Consider the following 22,332-nt stretch of genomic DNA (forward strand, 5'->3'; position numbering starts at 1 on the left):
ACCAAACTCTTGCTTATTAGATTTCTTATAGTGCTATCTTACAGACATTCCAAGTTTTCTTTAGGAAATGAGAATTGAACATTAACAGCTTCAGCACCTCCCTAAAGTAAAGGTAATCAGAGTGAGTTTTTTTAACCTTAAAGCCTGATACTATATAGTAACCTACAAATTATTTATGGAAACCAGAATCATTTTTTGTAGCAACATATAGTTTATTCTAAGAACTTTGCTATGCGCTATAGATTAATACTGATAATGAAATACAAGATACGAACCATGTGTTGTTGGAACTACACTTTCTCACTGAAATCACTTCATCTGCCTTAGCTTTGACATCAGATATGGTCACTTCTCAATAAAAATATGTTACTGATTGATTTTTGGAGTAAAGTTTAAAACATTCTTTAAATGACAAAAAAAAATGAGCTATCTGGGTGAGGAAAATAATTTTAGTTAAAAATCAAAAGACATGGCAAATTCAATTGTAATATTAAAGTTAAGTTGGACACAAGGCCTAGACCCAGTTTGCCATGCAAAAGTGATGGTTACAGGACAAATATGTGATAATTTCATTTTGCTAACCGATGTTTCCTTTGTGATAATATTGCAGGCATAAAGTGAATATACTATAGAAATCTATATCGAAGTTGTAAAGAAGGCTGCACTCAAGTGCTACAACTAGGGAAGTCTGGGGCACCAATAAGGCACTGCTGCTGGGTACACAGTTCTGTAGAGCTTGTTTCAGATGGCTAAGACCAAACAAGCAATAAATTTCAATTTTAAGAGTTGTAAAATGGCTAGATCTTGAAACTGTTTTTCTCACCTAAGGAAAGTCATGGCTATTTTGATAGAGGCAAAGTAGTAATTGTAAGTTATGTCACCCAGGCAAAAAAACTTTTGAAAGTGTTAAGCGTGATTCATTAATTATATAATTATTCAGGACAACAGGCATTGTAATCCAGGAGAGTCCTGATAGAACTGGGATATATTGTCACACTGTATCCAAATGGCAAATTAAATAAAAAAAAAAAAGAGATAGATACTGAAATAGCATTATATCCACTAGGGGAAAGGGGGGATCACCACCTTATTGCTAGGTGTCATAGAAGTTTAGGTTCCCACTTGGTCTCCACGGTTATCTGAAGGAAGGATCTCCTTATTACTTCTGAGCAAGAGTGGGCATTCCAGCTCATCACTGTGGTCTTGTTGATACCACTGTGGCCGGCAGGGTTGAAGGGCCTTGTTATTGTTTCCCATGTGATTTCTACTGAAACCATGGGGGTGAGGCCTCATTACTGCTGGGAAGATGGTGAAAGTCCAGGTCTAGACTAGGCCTCCTTTGATGCCTTCCCAGAGGGATGTACAAGATAACCTCTTTTCTTCCAGGGACCAGAGTAAGTTCAGGCTCTTCGTGTGGTGTCTACTGAGAGGAGTGAGGCGTCATTAATACCTGGCAAGGACAAAAGTCCTGGCTCCCTTTTCCACCTTTTCTGACATCATCCAATGTGGACGTTGAAGCACTTCACTACATTCTGATAAGGGTGAAAGTCTGGGCTCCCCACTCAGTCTTGGGGTAAGCTGGCAGGGGGCACATTTTGTCTGTGTTTTTTGCTGCCATAGTGATTATTATCTATTATCTAGACTTTTCTGTCTTGTTATAATGTTCTGTCCCCAGTTCTTTGGATACAGGGAGATGGCTTTTGTTGGGCATTTTTTGTGTTTACCTATTGGCATTTCCATATTACTCACTTCTACAGCAACTAGTCTGGGATATATAAAGTGAAAAACCAAACCAAAACAAAACAGAAAACGACAAAAAAAACCCCCACAACCCAGAAAACTCACACTATGTTGTTCCTTGGATCCCAAGTTTTCTAGCCAATTCATCTTTCTCTTTCTGCCTTTCAGAGTTTTATGTTTTGTTGTTGTTATTTATATTTAAAAAAATTGAAGGTCCAGAGTTTTTAATTGTACTTAGGAAAAGAATAGGGAAAGATACAGCTGTTCTATCTTCCTGGAAGTGGAAGTCTCAATTAGAAAGTATTTTGAAAACAAACAAACAAACAAAATCAGTTTAACCTTTGGGGAAAATACACTTGATGTCCTGATCTCCCCTTGGGGGACTTTTGAGTGCTTACAGAGTTCACTTGGTAGTTTCTTTTAAAAAAGGCCAAATAAATAAATAAATTTATTAATCATTGGTTTATTAAAATTTGGTCAGTTTATTAATTACTAGTTTTTCTTTGGGTGAAATATTGGCTGCTTTTGTAAATAGGTCTTTAAAAATTACTCTAAAATCAATTTAGTTAAGTAGTTGATATAGCTAATGAAGAGCATATCTATAAAATTACACTGTAAACAAAACAACAAACAAACAGTGCAAAAACAAATGTCTTAAATTTGTGGGAAGAACTATTTAAGCTACTAGTATGAAATAATTTTTAGTGACAGTGTCATGCATGATTTAAAATATGTTATACTTCAACTTATAAATTAACGTGACATTCTCTGGAAAACTATGCTAAATTACTGAAAGAGTTCAAATCTGACAAAGAGAATGATGTCAAAGCTCCACTGAAGAGACTGAATGAAATTGTTTCATGAAAAAAATACCTGATGGAGAAAGGTATGTTTAAATTTATATATTATTTTTATTATATGTGATTATTAATATATGACTATAGTACTTTACCCATATATTCTAAACTTAAAATTTTCAAGTTGACCAAAAAGGTTTGGTGTGAACTTTCATTAAGAAAATAGTGCTTATTTTATATTCATTGTCAATTTGTAGTTAAGTATGTGCAATAATATAAAATGCTTAATTTTATTTCAAATAGTTTCTTAAAACAAACTGTGTATTAATTCAGTCCATGACTTTGGAAATTTGTAATTAATCTTAAAAGCTGTTAATTAAAAAAATGAACAAAATAATATGGCAATAGGATCATTTAAGTATGCTGTTTTAATTTTCTTTGAAAATTAACTCATTTGGAAATTATTTTCATGTTTCAATGTGTAGATATAAGGAGAGTTTCACATATTTTTTCAATAACATAACTTTCTCCAGAATTCTACATTCAATTCCAGTGATAACTCACTAATACTAGAGGTTTCCCTGATAATTTCCTCTCATTTCCTTATCTGTATTTATTTGTAAAGATGTGCAGAGCATATTCTATAGGACTTTTGTATATGTGTGAGTGGATATTTGTTTCTCAAGTCTTAACTAATATTAACTTCACAATATCTAGAATGCTGGTATTTTATTTCAGACCTATGGAAATCAATTTTAAACAATGGAATATGATTGATAGATGAGAGTAAGAACTGTTTTTTTTTTTTTCATAACGCAGACCTTACATGGATTACCTCATTTAGTTCTCACAATAATCCTAGGAAATGAAAACTATTTTCACACCCCTTTCTGGATAAGACACCTGAGGCTAAAAAAAAGATGAAGTAACTTGCCCAATGACACACAACTCTATGTTTCTAGGATAAACGCAATTAACCTTTTTTGTCTAATTTTTCATGAAGGTTAACCTTTTTTGTTTAATTTTTCATGAATGGTATGTAATAGACATGGTTAAAAGCTTGCCATTTTAACCACTAATCATTGATGAGTATAACCAGATTTGACCTCAATATCCAGTTATTCAGTAATCACATGTATTCAAGTTAAGGATTATAAAGACAGAGAAGGAATGTATGTAAGGGAGATAACAATCCTTAGTGATGTTAAATGAACTGACTTTAAGGCCACAGTCACAATTCTTGGAAGCAATAATTTTAATGAACAAGTCTATATATGGTATGACTGATCATAATGAACGGAATATATTAGGAATAAATCGCTCAACTCTCAAAAGGGTAACTGATTCCTGCCAGAATTGAATCAGCTTTATTATAATTTCCATTCAGAGATCAGGAAATTAAGGTGTTAAGGGTGTTCAGTAAGCTGATCAAGGATATGCAAACGGAATCAAATTTTGAACTACAACTCTGAAGCTCCAGGTCTGTGTTTTCAGCCACTACTATCCTACATCCATGGTTATTTGTTTTTTTCTTTTAGAAAAAAAAAAATGGATTTGCCCTGAATCCTCCTTTTCTTTAGCTATACTGATGATAAATAAGACATTTTAAAATGCCATTTTCCCTCACTGAGTCCTGAAAGTCTGTGTGATGTTATAAGAATAATCTCAGTTTTAGGAAATGAAATCATTAAAGGTGTGTAATGAAAATATCAAAATTGAGCCTCACTTCCCTGAGAATTAGGAATGAGAACAACATACTCTATCCCTCTGGGAATCTTTTGATAGATCTTTGTTCAAACCCAGGGTAAATATCTTAGAGCAGCTATGAGTCCTCAGGGATTGTCATCTGTTGCCCAATTTGATTGTTTAAATGAATTTTTTAATGCATACAAAAAAAGCCACAGTTAAGATGTGTCAGAATGTATTTGTCTGTGCATATCATAAATCCATTTCACATTATCTCTCCATAGCTGCAGAGTGCCATCTTGAACTTGGCTTTGATTTGTATATGGACTCTGATCTTCTATACAAAAATTAGTGACTATGGGCACTTTATATTAATTAACATATTTGTCTCCAACAAATTTGCTTTCAATAATTCTCTGGTGCTAGATATTAAAATAAAATTCTCAAACTATTAAACTGATGACTGGCTTCTGATAACTGCTATTTTCTGATCAGAGGTTGAGATATGATTAATGAAGATGGCATTTTATTGCTCTTCTTTATTTTACTAGCTGGAACTAATGGCAATCCCATGTCGCCGAAGCTTGAACTGCAGAATGGATCAGAAATAGTAAAACTTAAGAAAGTCAGCTCTATAGTACATATTTTTGAGGGGATATGAAGCTACTTTTCAAAAAGTATATTTATGAACACTTTTCCCTTTATGTTGGTCTAATTTATTTTCTTGTTGGAAGGGGGGAATAATTTCCTGTAGACTTACAGGTTCATTTCTTTTTTTTAAAGATTTTATTTATTTGACAGAGAGAGAGACACAGCGAGAGAAGGAACACAAGCAGGGGGAGTGGGAGAGGGAGAGGCAGGCTTCCCACGAAGCAGGGAGCCCGATGCGGGGTTCGATCCCAGGACCCTGGGATCATGACCTGAGCCAAAGGCAGACGCTTAACGACTGAGCCACCCAGGTGCCCCCTTACAGGTTCATTTCTATTGTTCACTAATTTTGTTAGTTTTGAATGCACTGAAGAGTGCTACAGGTTACACATTTTATGTTGTTCTTTCCACAATGAGACTTTTGTCCTCTCAAATATTTTTTATAATTATCTAACAAAGTTCTCTGTCAGCACTATTTTTGTTCCTTATTGTTCCTTAATCCCATAATTCTCAGGTTTTAACCAAATGTATTATCACAGTTTTTCTGACTTAGATTGTTGCCATCATAGTATATCAGGCTTTTGAAGGAAATTTAGCGTTGTGTAATATGGCAGGGTGCTCTTTAGAGTCTGGCATTGTCATACAGGCCTATTTTTGTTGAAATGACAGCAAGGGCTTCAGAACCTGTCTCTAATGGAGGCCTCAGACAGACAGTTTGATTGGATAAGATATGGCTTGAGGAACAGAGGTGATTTGTCTTGAAGCCTTCTGTATTTGGCCAGCAAACCATAATTTACTTGTTTGTTTAAATGGTTTGGGTGTGTTAAACGTAATTTATGTGAATACCTTCCCATTGCCCTTTGTTTCCTCCAGTGCATACTAATTATTTCATCCCCTGCTTTCATAGTATCTAATATATATTACATGCTTGAAGGCGTACTGTACCTTCAGATCAGGTCCTTGTTACCTGAATTCAAAGGACTTTATGCTACAGGTAGAAATTAGTCTAAACTGAGATAAAACATTAATGGTTAAATTGTATATCATTAATTTTCCTTTCTTAAAACAATTGTACCTTAACAGAAACCTCTGGGCATTATTAGAGAAGATTGCCTGATATGTAAAATTTAGTCACTGTACTAAGGCCATAGAAATAGAAAAAGATTAGGAATTAAGAAATAACAAATTTGGGGCGCCTGGGTGGCTCAGTTGTTAAGTGTCTGCCTTCAGCTCAGGTCATAATCCCAGGGTCCTGGGATTGAGTCCCACATCGGGCTCCCTGCTCAGAGGGAAGCTTGCTTCTCCCTCTTTCATTCCCCCTGCTTGTATTCCCTCTCTCGCTCTGGCTCTCTCTGTCAAATTAATAAATAAAATCTTAAAAAAAAAGAAATAACAAATTTTGGGGGTGCTTGGGTGACTGAGTCGTTAAGCGTCTGCCTTCGGCTCAGGTCATGATCCCAGGGTCCTGGGATCGAGCCCTGCATCAGGCTCCATGCTCAGTGGGGAGCCTGCTTCTCTCTCCCACTCCCCCTGTTTGTGTTCCCTCTCTCCCTTTGCCTCTCTCTGTCAAATAAATAAAATCTTTAAAAAAAAAAAAAGAAATAACAAATTCTGCTCTGTGTTAAGCACTTATTTGTATTATACAATTATCCCTCACCATTTCCCTATCATAGAATATTATTTCTGGAAAAATATAGCCCTTAATTCAAATCTACAATATATTAGAGATAGCTTTCAATAAAGATTTAATTATGCTTTTTAAAAATATATATATTTATTTATTTGAGAGAGAGAGAGAGAGGAGGGGGTGAGGAGGGCCAAAGGGGGAAGGGTAGAGGGAGAGCGAGAGGGAGAGAATCTCAAGCAGACTCCCTCCTGCCTCCTGAACAGGGAGCCTGATGTGGGGCTCGATCTCACAATGCTGAAATCATGACCTGAGCCAAAATCAAGAGTTGGATGCTCAACCAACTGAGCCACCCAGGTGCCCCAGATTTAATTATGCTCTTACACAAATCATAGAAATGAAATTTTTTTTGTTAAGGTCAAAAAGATATATTGCATCTCTATTTCAGTGTCCTGATCACTAAAGTACCTTTTCTTTTTCAGAAAACAAATGTCCTGTTTATCATTTCAGCTTGAAAGTACATCCTAAAAAAGACTTTGTTTAATTTTAAATGCTTAAGTTTTCTATGAACTTAATAACATTAGACCTTATTATATTGACAGGGCAATTACAAGCCTCTTGTGCATTTTCTTCTGGCATGTGTATTTTTTTTTAACAATGGTGTACTGACACCTCTTCACTATTGTTTCTTTCAGCTTGCACATAATATATGGAAATGTATTGAGTGGGTTTTTCTTTTTGTTGTTTTTTTTTAAAGATTTTATTTATTTATTTATTTATTTGTCAGAGAGAGAAGAGAGAGAGCACAAGCAGGGGGAGCAGCAGGCAGAGGGAGAAGCAGGCTCCCCACTGAGCAGGGAGCCTGATGTGAGACTCGATCCCAGGACACTGGGATCGTGATCTGAGCCGAAGGCAGACATTTAACTGACTGAGCCACCCCGGCGTCCCTATTGAGTAAGTTTTTTATGCTGAAGAGGAAATGGATAAGAGAAACATCTATAAATATCAGCCAAGGAAAAGTAAGAAGAATGTGAAACACTCTGAGCAATCAAACCATTGATCATCTATAGGAGTCAAGTTCCACTGTTAACTTTCAAAGCTTTGAATAGGTCATGGAGCACAACAGGCTCAACAATTAAGGTTGTATAAATACAGCCTGCAATTTTTAAGATATACATTGTGCTAACAGGTACACTTTCACAGGTAGGACTGTGGCTCAGAATTCAATAAGCACTTACCTGAAGTAAAAGTACTAGATTCAAAATGACTTGTAACATTCAATGGTAATCCCATTTAAGAAATAATTATTTAATATCTACTGTGTATAGAATACTAAGGAAAGGAATAAAACAAACAACAACAACAAAAACAACTTCAGCCAATTGATTTTCCTTATAGTAGGAATAAAAACATAAAATTATAATTAAGTTCATTTTAAAAGAGAGCAGGGTATGCTCCGTGGGAGGCCTGCTGCTCCCTCTCCCACTCCCTCTGCTTATGTTCCCTCTCTCACTGTGTCTCTCTTTGTCAAATAAATAAATAAAATGTTTAAAAAAATAAAATAAAATAAAAGAGCAGGATAAAGGCAGGAAGAAAAAGAGTAAATAAATGCCTTTGGAATACAGGGACTACAAGGGGAAGGAGAAAAATATTTCAGAAACTGTGCTTTTAGTTCAGGTTTTCAAGTCAAACATTAATTGGTTGACATTATAGGTATTTTAAATTCACTACCATTTTGGGTTGAACAGGAAGGAGCCAGTATAAGAAAAATAAATAGAATCTGGGCAGGTGTGAATAGCACCTATGTTTTTAGAAAGACTGAGGAAGTGAGGTGGGTCCAGGGCCCACAGGAGCAAGACAGACCCAAGGTACAAAAAGAAGTTCAGCTGAGGAGATATGCATAATAAATGTCAAACTGGATTAGGTCAGATTTTCCAGTAGCCAATCTTAGAGTAGCTCGATATGGGGAGCAGAATAATGGCTCCCTAAAGATGTCCTAAACCTTGGAACCTTCGAATTTGTTACCATAACATGGCAAGAGGGCATTAAGGTTGCAGGTGCTATTAAAGCTGCTAATTATCAGCATTTAAGATGGAGAGTTATCCTGGATCATCCAGTTGGACCTATCTGATTAGCAGTGTCTTTTATTTTATTTTTTTTATTAAGGTTTTGATTTTTTTTGGATGTAGTGTTTCATGATTCATTGTTGGCGTATAACACCCAGCGCTCCATGCAGTACGTGCCCTCTTTAATACCCATCACCGGGCTAACCCGGCCTCCCACCCCCCCTCCCCTCTAGAACCCTCAGTTTGTTTCTCAGAGTCCATCGTCTCTCGTACCAGTGTCTTTTAAAAATACAAGAGGGAGCCAAAAGCAAAGGCCAGAGAGATGAGATATAAAAATGACTCCAACTACTGTTGCTGACTGAAAACTCAGTAAGGAGGCCATGAACCAAAGAATACAGGCACTCTCTAGAAGCTGAAATTCTCACCTAAAGTATCCAGAAAGAAATGAAGCCTAGCTGATACTTTACTCAGCCCAGTTAAGACCTATACCGGACTTGGGACCTACAGAACTATAAGATAATAAACTTCTGTTGTTTTCAGCCATTATGATTGTGGTTATTAGCTACAGAAGCAGTAGAAAACTAATACACTCCACAGGTAATTTTTTATTAAATATGAGGGATTCCCAGTATGAACAGCCCTAGAATTATCAGCTGTGTGATGTCTTCGTTTTAACAATGAGTTTTTATGGACCTCTGACTTAATATGTTAACTGTATATTTAGTATTTGTGTTTGAAATAGTATATAATGACCAAAAAAATATCTAAATTGGTATGTATTTTATTATTCACCCCATCATATACAAAGCTTTGAAAGGAGAGGCACTTCTTTATTTAGTTGACAACAATGCTTGATGTGTCAACTGACTTGCAGTTTGACTTCTGCCAATAACCTAATGAAGCTTCAGTGGTGACAGCACATAAAATGTGAAAAAGATATCCCCCTGACATGGAATTTAGGATTTTAGAAGGCTAGATAGATATCAGGAAACTATCACCTCATGACCCTGTAGATGTATCATTTATAATAAGCTATAAAATAGGTAGCAGTAGGTTCAAGGGAGAGAGAGTGATCATGAGACCACCACAACTGTCAAAGAATTAATGATAGATCAAAGCCTTTCTGCGCTTAGTGATTCAACTTTACTTATTGAGCAATTATTGTTTGCCAGTCACCTAATATAGCCTTGAATGTTTTGAGGTTAATTATAGCCTACTACATTTATGTAGTCTTCACTCATCACCTGGATGCCCACATTACTCAGTTTCTTTTGGATTTACAGCTCTAATTCAATCTCCACCAAATAGAGACTACTGTGAGTAGAGCCCCATATTAGGAATTCCAGGCTATTACATTTTGGAATCCAATGGAAATAGATGCTGATAAAGGAAATTATTTGTTTTTGTTTTTTTCTTTAAGGAAATTATTTGGGAGTGCTTTGGGAGATCAGCTTTTGGGGAAGAGAAGGGAAGAATAAAGAGGATTGGTCAAAGAGAAGTTGAATTGCAATACAGGCCCAAAGAAGGCCTTCATTCATGTGATGAGGAATTCTGGAGCTGGAATGTGCTTCTGAGTTGTTTCACATTGGAGTAAGGGGGTCTGGCTTTCTAACCTCCACACTGACCAATTTTTTGATGCACGCTGCCCATGGAAGGAGGCATTACCTTGGGCAAGACCTATTTTTTTAGCCAAAGTAATCTCCAAAGAGGGCAGGATGATAAGAGCATTCTTCTGATAGTACTCCCAGTTGCTAGGGAAGTGATTCTCTCATTCATTAAAGGAGATCTGGGTATCACATCATAGTATCCATCCCCCTGGGGTAAAGCTGAAGCAGAGTGTCATCAAAACATGATATTATTTAAACAACTAACCTTTCTGGGTCTTGAAAATAAGAAGCCCAGATTTCACAATACCCTGTTTACTTTCACATTCTTTGATTTTCTTTTTTCCCTTGACTTTGAATTTTATTATACAAAATATTAGAAAGATTGCATACTGCACACCGACCCACCAAATTCAAACTTCATTTTTAAGTTCCACCTTGATAAAGTTGTCAACAAAATTAAATTCACTTTTAATTTCCTCTGAATATTAAAATCATATTTCTGTAACTATATTTTAATCTGATAATCAATGATTATTCAGTGAAGCAAATTATTTAATGCAAATTCCCCACAAACAATTCCAAATAAAGAAAGCAGTAAGTTTTAACACAATTTAGGGTAAATTTTTTCATATTTCTAAAAAATAATTAACAGATTACATAAATGCAGAGGATTCCATACCTTGTTTGCTCTAAGGAAAATATACTCTTGCAAATGGTGTATGCATGCTCCTCAAGAAGTCCAGGAAAAATTAGAATATCTCTTGCAGTTTCTTTTTCTTGCTTCCTTACTCATGTTTGACTAAAACTAAATTTGCAGGCTTTTAATTATCCTGCAGCTTGAATTCAACTGGTGATAAGTAGTTATTTAATTTGCTGTCAGCTTTAACTACGCTCAACTGTGACAGAGCAATACAGCATTATCTTCAGCAGCACTAATGAATCAGAGTTGCTGCTACCTGGAATAATGGTGCTTTTTTATTGTGCTGGAGATGACCTATACTAAGTAAACACATGATATTTCAATATTTGGCATAAATAAGGCTAGGGTAATTAATTATTTATTTATTTGAGAGAAAGAGCATGAGAGGGGGTAGGGTCAGAGGGAGAAGCGGACTCCCTCCTGAGCAGGGAGCCCGATGTGGGACTCGATCCCAGGACTCCAGGATCATGACCTGAGCTGAAGGCAGTCGCTTAAACAACTGAGCCACCCAGGCGCCCTAAGCTAGGATATTTTTGTACTGAAGACTGCTAGTTGGCCAGGAGGGTTTTAGACCAATAATGTTCATATTCATTAATTTATTAATTAATTCAGTAAATATTTACTGAATTCTTTCCTTCATGGGATGCTGTTGCAGTAACATAAAAGATGATGGTGACTTGGATGAGAGTACCTTTACTAAAAGGTAAAGATGTCAAGGTTTGTGGATTAGATTTGGGGGGTGAGAGAAATATAAAATCATTAAGAAAGATACCAAGATTTCTGGTCTTTGCAACTAAAAAAAATGTGATTGTCAGTATCAAAGATGTGAAAGATTGTGAAAAAAGTAGGTTTAGAAAACCTATCAGTAATTCAGTTTTATACAAATTGATTTAAAGTAGTACTTTTGTTATTAGCTTACCACATACTAATGAATAATTCATTATTGTTCACAGTAAAGAAATTTGCAAATTAATCCTTTTATGACATATACTTAGTAGGAGTCATAAAAATATATTAAATGTACATTTTTTTAAGAGTTGGTTGAGCAGAGAAAATGGGTTTTAACATGGATAAATATATATTACTTACGGTGATGAGCCTATAAAATTGGAAAATGATTCCAAAATATGAAATTCTAAAATTAAAAACATCAAAACATAACACTACCTTAGATACAATAAAGTTTAATTTTTTCTAGATTTCTTCAACCAGTTTGAGATTATTTTTGCTTATGCAATAATTATCCCAACTTTTTAGTATAAAATTTGAAAAGCAAGGCAATAAAAAGTGAAACTAACTTTGGCTACCAGAGGAACTGTTTATTTTTCTGAAGTTGTCACTGTCACAGCATCACATCTGTATTTTAGAATATAGTTTACATTATTTTCAATATATTTTTCTCACTTCTTTTTTTACTGATAAAAGATGAATTTGTAAATAAACCTATCTGCTTCACTGATATCTCAGTATTTGTATAATATTCTTTGGTTCTAGTGCTCTCTTTCCATGTTCATTTTCCTTTCCTCTCCATATCTCACTGTTTCTGGTCCTGTAAGTTATTATATTTTATTACACTCCTTACTGATTAATATTTTTATCATGTACATTTGTTTGCTTTCCCTTTAAGGAAAAAAAATCAAGGTAAAGATATGAAGATATCTTGAATCGGCAAAAAATGACAAGATGCAAAGATTACAGCATGTAGATTTATGTAATTTAAAACAATTCATTGTAAAACATTGGGGAAATTCATTACCATTTTTTACACAAATATGATTTAAAGTATATTAGAGTTCATTTTTCCAGCCTAAAATTATTTGAAATATATAAAATAGTAGTTAGAAGTTGAAGTGCTCTAAGTGCAATAGGGAAGAGGCATAGTATTTGAATGTGTATATCTGCTACGCCACATTTCTTGGTTATCTATAAGTAGCATTTTGTCTGTATATTATGTGTGTATGCCATACTTAAAACTCCCCTGTGTCAAAATATGTAGGCAAAATACACATGGGATGTGACTGATACAGAAGCTGGGAATGGAGGCTGTCCCCAAATATTTTACAAACATTAAATAGTATCTGCAAGATGAGCACAGAAAATGTCCTCATTTGACTGAGATGATGTATATGCATGCTAAAAATTCTTGGAAATATATGGCAAGTAATGTTTCAGCAGGTGAGTGATTATTATCAACTAGTTGTACATGTGTATGTGAAGAGGCTGACTGGACACAAATGTGAAGAGTACAAAAGTGGCAAATGACAGAACTAGAACTCATCTTTCTTATGACCTGGCTAAAGACAAGAGGTCACTTTGCTATGAAATCCAAAACCAAGTATAAACCATGTCAGTATGGCAGTGTAAATTGCATAGCCTAATAATCAGACTTTTGTGCAAGTCCCTCTTCGTGTTCTTTATGTTCTCCTAAATCAGTCTGTTATCTTACCACTTAGAGAGAAATTTGATCAAGCAGATGTTCACTAATAATAATAGCCATACTTAAATGTATGCATATAATTTTTTCTCATTGAGGCTACAATGGACACTAACACAAGAAGATGTTAGTAATCAGGACACTTTCCATTTCAAAAAGCATATATTAAAATGGAAATGAGACACTGAAGTTCTATTTCCTTACACAGTTTCTTGTTTTAAGAGATAAGAAAAACTCAACACATCTATTTGAGGATTAACTTTAATATTAACAGCCTTCGGTGTCACATAAAAATTAAGTAGGTAAAACAGGAAAAACATTTTTTTCTTAATGCCAAGATACAGGAGCTTTAAACAAGGGAAATTAGATATCCTACCCACTCAGCTCTCAGAAACAGACTTATAAGCTGCACTATGAATTAGTAGAATTTAAAAATATATTTTGGAGTTTCAGAGTATAAGGTCATCTGGCAATCAAATTGTTGTATCCCACATCAGGCTTATTTCTCCTTCTATTTCCAATGACTCAAAATTTATCTTCTAATAAGTTGGTGTCATGCTATAACTGAAAATCTGGTCATTATACATCTAAATTCCTTACTGAGGAGTTACCTCTTGAACATGGCAAAGATAGTCCTCATGATGACCCCACACTATGCTTTGCAATTTAACTTCCCAAAACCCTAAGATGCAAATGCTTCTCCACATTCCCAGTACTGTTTCATGCATCGGCTTTGTCTATCTTCAGAACTCATGGAAACCACCGTCTAGGTGTGTTATTGTTCTTCCTTCAAATCCCTACAAATGTTTTAGGCTTGTAAAGTGCTTAAGTCATGCCAAGCACTCTATAAAGGCTTGATGTACATAAAGTCATTTATTCTTCATAAAAGCCCTACAAGGTGGGTAATATTACTTCACCAATAAAGAACTGAGGCACAGAGAACTTTGGCAAAAGTCGTTAGTCTTATAAGTGATAAAACAGGGTTGAATTCAGAGAGCCGGGGGTCAGGATTTCTGCCCTTACCCACTACACTATAGAGGACTTCATGTCCATAGCTATCATTCCATTAACCCTTATCACATTATAATTACATCTGTTAATTCTCTTCCGTCTGTTTCTTGAGGACAAAGGCCTATTTCACTGATCCTTGTGCAAATAAGTGCCTATCATAGTTATTTTGCAAGAGTGCAATGTAAAAGTTTCCTAAATTGAATTAAATTTTAAAGAAATGTTGATTATCTATCTTTTGTGCAGTTTCTTACATATACACTCAATTTTTTGAAGGATTAAAGGTAAGCAGTAAAAGGAAGAAGGAATGAGGGAGAAAGGAAGACCAATTCTATGTATTGGGAAAATATAGTTTAAAATCTAACCTCTCACAAAGGTAGTAGAGAAAGAAAACACCTCTATTATTAAACAAGCAGTAAACCAGAACATGATGCTCATCTGCTAAGGAATCTGCTAAGAGATTGTAAAGACAGAAATCTCACCCTTTTATATAGCCAAGCAGCTATATTCTGTGACATACATGTTTTTGAGATGAGCAACTAGTTCTCAAGTAAGAAAACTTGACAACACCATTTGTCCCATGTGTTATACCTTAATCTTACTTGGTAATTGTGTTATGTTAGCTAATTGGCTTTATTCAGTGGAAACAAACATCTCATACCTTTAATAATAGGAAGTAGTTTTGTAACTTGGAGCAAAGTGCTGTCCAAAGTCAGGTTCTTACGCTCCTATTTTAGAAATGGGAAGATAGGGGTGCTATCTTCCTTAATGTTTGCATTTCACAGAGAGAGCTCCCAGGATCTCAAGAAAGACATTCCAAGGTCATAAAGCTGACAAAATGCCAATTTAGTCTTCAGAAGTATTTATGTACATTTCAAGAGTAAAAAGTATCTACAATAGCTCTAAAATAAATCCTGAGTGAAAAAGGAGCAGAAGGACATCTCTTCCCTTATTTTCAACAGAGAGAATTAAGGCTCTCATTTTTAATTTGTATTTGTCCTTACAAGTGGAGTGACTAAAAACCAGGTCAGACGAAGTGCAGTATATTGGGAAGAATACTGAAATGTACTACAACCGGATTGATTACTTACAAGCCTTTTCCTAAGAAGAATCACTTAATTTCTGTGGGGCTCTGATTTTCATTTGTAAAGTGAGTGAGTTGTACTAAATATTACCTAAGGTCATTCTTGGATTTATTGCTCTATTTCAAAATAATGAAAAAATTGAGGGTTCAGTGAGGATGACAGGTGTTTTTTTTTTCATGCCCACACTTGTTTGAACTTCAATTACTCTGATCTAAGATACAGTCAAAGGCCACTGAACACCTCTAGACTTAAATCATAAGGAAATTAGAATCACTAGATCTCTATAAAATACTTAACAAATATGTTTAAAAAGTTTTGCCAGCCTAACTGTATGCTGAAAGAAAAGACCACTTACTTTCACATTACTGAATAACAGTGAATAATGGACCACAAAGGAAGCTTTTTCTTACTACTACTACTTTCTTTCTTTTTTTCTTTCTTTCTTTTATTTTTAGTTGTAGAGACTAAGACTAGAATTGTGGACTAGAATGTGGTCTTGCTTTTTGATTGCTACTCTGAGTCATAGGGTTTTTACAAATATTATTTCCTTGTTCTTTGGAAATATGTGAAGTGTCTAGATACTTTTTCCCCTTTTGTTTCTCAGCAAAGAAAATTCTGTACAAATAATGCATTCTAAAAACAAATTTTTTTTCATGTCCACACTTGACATGTGCACACTTGGCAAATCTGAGAACATTCTTACACAGCTGACTTTATAAAGAAAATTCTGGTAGCCAAGCTAAGTGAAAACCTTTAACACTTCTGCTAAGCAAATGTTTACAGGAAAAAAGAACACTACTGTTTACAAGAGAAATATCTCAGAAAACACACACACACACACACACACACACACAATGGTTTAATGGTCTTTGCCCCCAATGTTTGAGAGGCTTTTCTTCTAACCCTAATTCCCAAATGGGGAAAAAGGATCCTAAAGAAGTAACATACATCAAACTATGTAAACAGTAAATCTATACATTCCCTGGAAGCAAGTATATTATCATGCACTGTTTGTGTGAGGCTCTGTGACCACATCTGTGCTACAGACTCCATAAGGCAACTTCAGGGCAACGGAGACTACTACATCCATTTAGAATACTTTGAACACCTCAGAAAAATATTTTAAATATTTGGTCCCACTGATTTCCTTAGAGAAGTAAATGAGAAGTGATAGCAATGAGTGAAAAACAGAATTGTTTCTGCAGAGTTATTTTGAACTCTTTCCAAAGAGAATGGCCACAGTGTGTTCATTGTGTTTTTTAATGGATTACAATGAAAAATTTAGCTTTGCTTCCCTTTTAGCATGTCCAGGCTTGTCTGCTTTTGCATGAGCCATACTGAATAAAGTTGTATCATGTCATATTTTTCTATATGGTATGCTCTTATTACATGGTTGCTATTTTAATCTGCCTTTCTTAACTCTCTGACCTCAATTTTTGCTTCTCTTCCCTCATTCTCCTTTAACTATATGGGCTTCCAGGAGCCTATAGAGTTTTAGGGATACTATTCTACCAGATAACTGTCTACATGGATAATACCTCCAATATTCTGATGTCTTTGTCAACTATCATATCCTTAATAAGGCTTAGGGACCAATTTATTGTAATTGTGAATCCCTCTTCCATCACAAGAATCATTATTTCATTTTATTGTAGTAAAACCATATTTACATATGTAACATATAAAATATATAGGTACTATATATAAAATGTTATATATTATAATGTATATTTATATATTAAACATAAAATTTCCCATTTTAACCAATTTTAAGTGTGCAATTCTGTGGCATTAGTTACATTCATAATATTGTACAACTATTACTAGTTATTTCCAAAATTTTTTCATTAGCCCAAATATAAACTCTGTAACCATTAAGCAATAACTCCCCATTCCACTCCCCCCTCACCAGGCTCTGGTAACTTCTAATCTACTTTTTGGGTCAACTAATTTAGCAGATATTCTAGATATTCACATAAATGGAATCAGAGTATTTGTCCTTTAATGTCTGGCTTATTTCACTTAGCATATTTTCAAGGTTCATTTATGTTGAGCATGTAGCAGAACTTCATCTCTCTCTCTCTTTTTTTTTAAGATCTTATTTATTTATTTATTTGTCAGAGAGTGAGAGAGAGAGAGAGAGCACAAGCAGGGGAGGGGGCAGAGGTAGAACAGGCTCCTCACTGAGCAAGGAGCCTGATGTGGTACTCGATCCCAGGACACTGGGATCATGACCTGAGCTGAAGGGAGACGCTCAACCTAATGAGCCACCCAGGTATCCCAGATTTTCATCTCTTTTTATGGCAGAATAATAGTCCATTACATGACTTTCTGTTTATCTTTTCATCTGACGGACACTTGACTTATTTACATCTTATGGCTATTGTGAATAATCCTGCAGTAAACATTGGTATGCAAATATCTAAGTCCCTATTTTCCATGATTTTGGATACAGACCTAGAAATGGAACTGTTGAGCTATGTAGTAATTCTATGTTTAGTGGAACTGCCCACTATTTTCCACAGTGGCTGCACCATTTTATATTCTCATGAACAATTTACAAGGGTTCCAAATTTTTTACATCCTTTCCAATACTTATTTTCTTTCTTTTTAAAAAATCATTGTCATTTTAGTGGGTATGAAGTGGTATCTAACTGTGGTTAGCATTCCTTAATGATTAATGATATTGAACAACCTTCCATTTGCTTATTAGACATCTGTATGTCTTCTTTGGATTGAAATCTATTCAATTTTTTTTTCATTTTTTTCTCATTTTATAAACTATGTCTTTTTGTTGTTGATTTGTAGGTGTTTTCTCATTTTATAAACTATGTCTTTTTGTTGTTGATTTATCATTTACATATTCTAGATAGTAAACACTTACCAGATATATGGTTTGTAAAAGTATTTTCTCCTGATCTGTGGGTTTCTTTCACTTTTTTCATGTCTTTGACGCTCTGTTAGTCAGTATCTTTCAGAGAACAGAAGCAATAGGATATACATTATATATTAACTTATGCAAAAATGATTGTTGTAATTTTGGTACGGATTGTTTCGAATCTGTAGATCTTAATCATCATCTCATCCCTTAACCATCATCTCTCTCTCTATATATATATATACACATATATATATGTCTGTATCTGTTGTCTATATCTATATATACATATAGAGAGAGTACAGTGGGTGGGTGAGAGTGGGTAATCTGTATAAAATGATTATCTTTGCTGAATGTTTAATATAAAAATATATACATATATACACACAAATATATATAAGAGACAGGGAGAGGGAGAGAGAGATTTGGATCATGGATTTGTGGAGGCTCATAAGTCCAAATCTATAGGGTTGGCTGGAAAGTTGAAGACTCAGAGAAGAGTTGCAGTTCCAGCCGAAAAGCAGTCTGCTAGCAGAATTCTTTCTTCCTCTGGAGAGTTTGGTCTTTTCTCCCAAAAAGCCTTCAAATGACTTGATAAGGCCCATCTACATCATGGAGGGATTAGTAATCTCCTTTACTCAAAGCCTACTGATTTAAATATGAATCTCATCTAAAAATACCTTCAAAGAAGCATTTAGAAACAATGTTTGAACAATGTTCATCTACTGTGCCATAACCCGGTTGACATGTGAAATTAACCACCACAGGCGCACAAGTTTGTTTATTGTTGCTGTTGTTGTTTAGGTTAGGTCTAATGTATCAACTTTTTTTTTCTTTTGTCACTAGTGTTTTTAGTGTCATATCCAGGTGAAGGGGGGTAGGAGATATAGGCTTGCACTTATGGAATGAATAAGTCACAAGAATGAAAGGTACACCATAGGGAATATGGTCAATGGTATTGTAATAGCATTATATGGTAACAGATGGTAGCTACACTTGTGAGCATAGCATAATATATAGACTTGTCAAATCACTATGTTTCACACCCAAAACTAATGTAACATTGTGAGTCAACTATACTTCAATTATATATTAAAAAATAGATAAAAATCTGATGCCCAATCCAAGGTGATGAACATTTACCCTTATGTTTTTTTCTAAAAGTTTTATGATTTTAGCTCTTATATTTAGGTTACTGATCATTTTGAGTTAATTTTTGAATATGGTTTGAGGTGAGAGATCCAATTTCATTCTTTTGTATGTGAAAATCCAGTTTTCCCAGCTCCATCTGTTCATTGTTGAAGAGACTAAGCTTTTCCTACTAATGGACTTGAAATCTTTGTTAAAAATCAATCAACCATAAATAATAAGTTTATTTCTGAACAGAGAGAGATGGGGATCTGGAGGAGAAACAGGGAGAGATGGGGGTTAAAGATTAAGAAATTAAAATTGTAGATCTCATGTTAAGTGTTCTTAACAAAAACAAATATGGTTATATAGATTTGTCCTTATATACAATAAAAATTTTTACCCCCAAAAATAAAAATAAAATTGATATTTACATTCAAACTGTAAAAATGAAGGATAGAAATAGGTTTGAAACAATTACCAAGGCCTTGACTTTCTATTGCAGATTAATTGAAATGGGCTGAGGATGGTTTATTACCAAAATACTGAGGGTTATACAAATATTGAAATCTTTATGTCTCCGTTGCTAAAATACTAATGTAGTTACTAGGGAGAAACTCAATACCATCTGGGAATAACCCAGAATCATTAAATGGTAATAGATATTAAAACATTAATGGATAGATACTAGAAATAAGAAAATAGAAGCCTGATGATCTCCAAACTCAAGTTTTTGAATAACTGAATATCTAAAGACAGAGAAGTATTGTTTGTGTGTGTGAGGAAATGATGTATATGTTAGTTCTATTTCTCCTCAGTATTTAATCAATTTTAAAGTCTCTGTAATAAGCTTTTCTTTTTTGAAAGATTGAACCCTGTCCTGCTCAGTTTTCCTCTGTACCTAACACAATTTCCTGTCTCTAATAAGCACTTACTATTTATTGGTTGGGTTAACACCTCAAATATCTTCTGTTTCTCCTCCAGCTACTCTGTTCTTCTCCCCCATCTTCCCAGCCTAGAAGACTGATCAGATTTATATCATTTAATACATTTATATTCTTTGTCCTCTGAATTCCCATTGAGTTTGACTAACAGGGAGCCTTGTCAGGAGATTAGAAGGTGAGGTCAGCATATTTATTCCAGTGCCTCTTTGCTAGGCATCAACCTCACCTCAACCCCATGATGCTAGGCATCATCCCTCACCTGAAGGTTATAGTCATCTTACACGGAAAAAACAAAAGCAAGAAACCCAGAACTTACACAGAACTTTCTCCTTCAGGGTTCAATGGCTATCCTTGGGTCTTGGTACTATCTTTTTTGGTTTGGTACATCCTGCCACCCATTTTTACATAGGTTCTTTATAACTCTTGTAATATTCTAATTTGCATGTGTATCCCACTTATATTGGGACTCTAATAGATAATCTCATGGCTATTTATAAGGCTCAATGGTTTATTAAAGTAAATATCCTATAAACAAGCAGCATTTAAATACTAGCTTAATGCAGTTTATCTTGTTAACTTCTGCAGTTGAATTTCTATTCCTTCTTGTTAATCTATGTGATACATAGAATAAAAAGATGATAGAGAACATAGTGTTTCTTTTTGCTTTAGACCCTTAAGAAAGGAATGAGCAAAGGGAAAAAAGAGAGGGAGGCAAACCAAGAAACAGATTCTTAACTATACAGAACAAACTGGTGGTTACCAGAGGGGAGCAGAGTGGGGGAGATGGGTGAAAGAGGTGATGGGGATTAAGGAATGCACTTGTGATTAGCACGAGGTGTTGTATGGAAGTGTGGAATCACTAAATTGTACACCTGACACTTATATTACACTGCATGTTAACTAACTGGAATTTAAATAAAAACTTTAAAAAACCAAATTTTTTAAGTTATCAAAATATAAAATACAATAAACATAAAATTTTACTTTTTCCTCTTCATAATCAATAAACCTTTTGAAGCAGACAGGTTTAAAAAGAAGAAACTTCTTCACAGGTCACTGCATTTAAAGTATAACTCCCTCCAGGAAACTACTTTTTGAAAGTATTCTCTTAAATACTCTTCAAATGATCTTGGACTGCAATCTATAATACTGTTTTTATAGTTTAACAGTCCTAGGTCTGGTATGTTAAAATGTAGCTGTATACCATATGGTATGGTAAGTATAAATTATGGAGCTGCTCCCTTATGTAGCACACTAGGGCAATAGGTACTTGGATTAGGTAATAGCAATATTTTTCTTTAAAGTAAAACTATTAGTGAGATAATGGTTATTCTTCTTTGCTTCCTTCTTAATCTATTTTCCTTTTTTGAGATTGATATTAAGAAACTGATGTCCAGGGGCACCTGGGTGGCTCAGTTGGTTAAGCAACTGCCTTCGGCTCAGGTCATGATCCTGGAGTCCTGGGATCGAGTCCCACATCGGGCTCCCTGCTCAGCGGGGAGTCTGCTTCTCCCTCTGACCCTCTTCCCTCTCGTGCTATCTCTATTCTCTCTCTCTCTCAAATAAATAAAATCTTAAAAAAAAAGAAACTGACGTCCACACATAATTTCTATTATATACTTGTGGTTTTTTGTTTGTCTGTTTTTTGTTTTTGCCATTCTCCACAACTATCAAATAGTAGCTGAATCAAGCAGAGGTAAACTCTGATCTTTCCAGAATTAGTGAAAGGAAGCAGTGGATGCAGTGTTCAGTGGTAGCTTTGATCAAGAGTATGATAGTCAGTGGTTGATATTTCAACTTAACAAGCTTCTTTCAACCATTCTTCCTAACTCTCGCAGTGAAGAGTTAAATAATATTTAAGATTTCCTTATAATCTGGTTTGCCAGACATAGTCCTGGTTTAAGTGTGTTGATATAATGAAATTATAGATGGTAACACTTTTACACTCAAAAAGAGTTCTGATTTGTACAATCAATTATATGATCAT

This window comes from Callorhinus ursinus, unplaced genomic scaffold (assembly GCF_003265705.2).
Source record: "Callorhinus ursinus isolate GAN/ISIS: 27379988/994484 unplaced genomic scaffold, GSC_fseal_2.0 scaffold3, whole genome shotgun sequence".
NCBI lineage: Eukaryota > Metazoa > Chordata > Mammalia > Carnivora > Otariidae > Callorhinus > Callorhinus ursinus.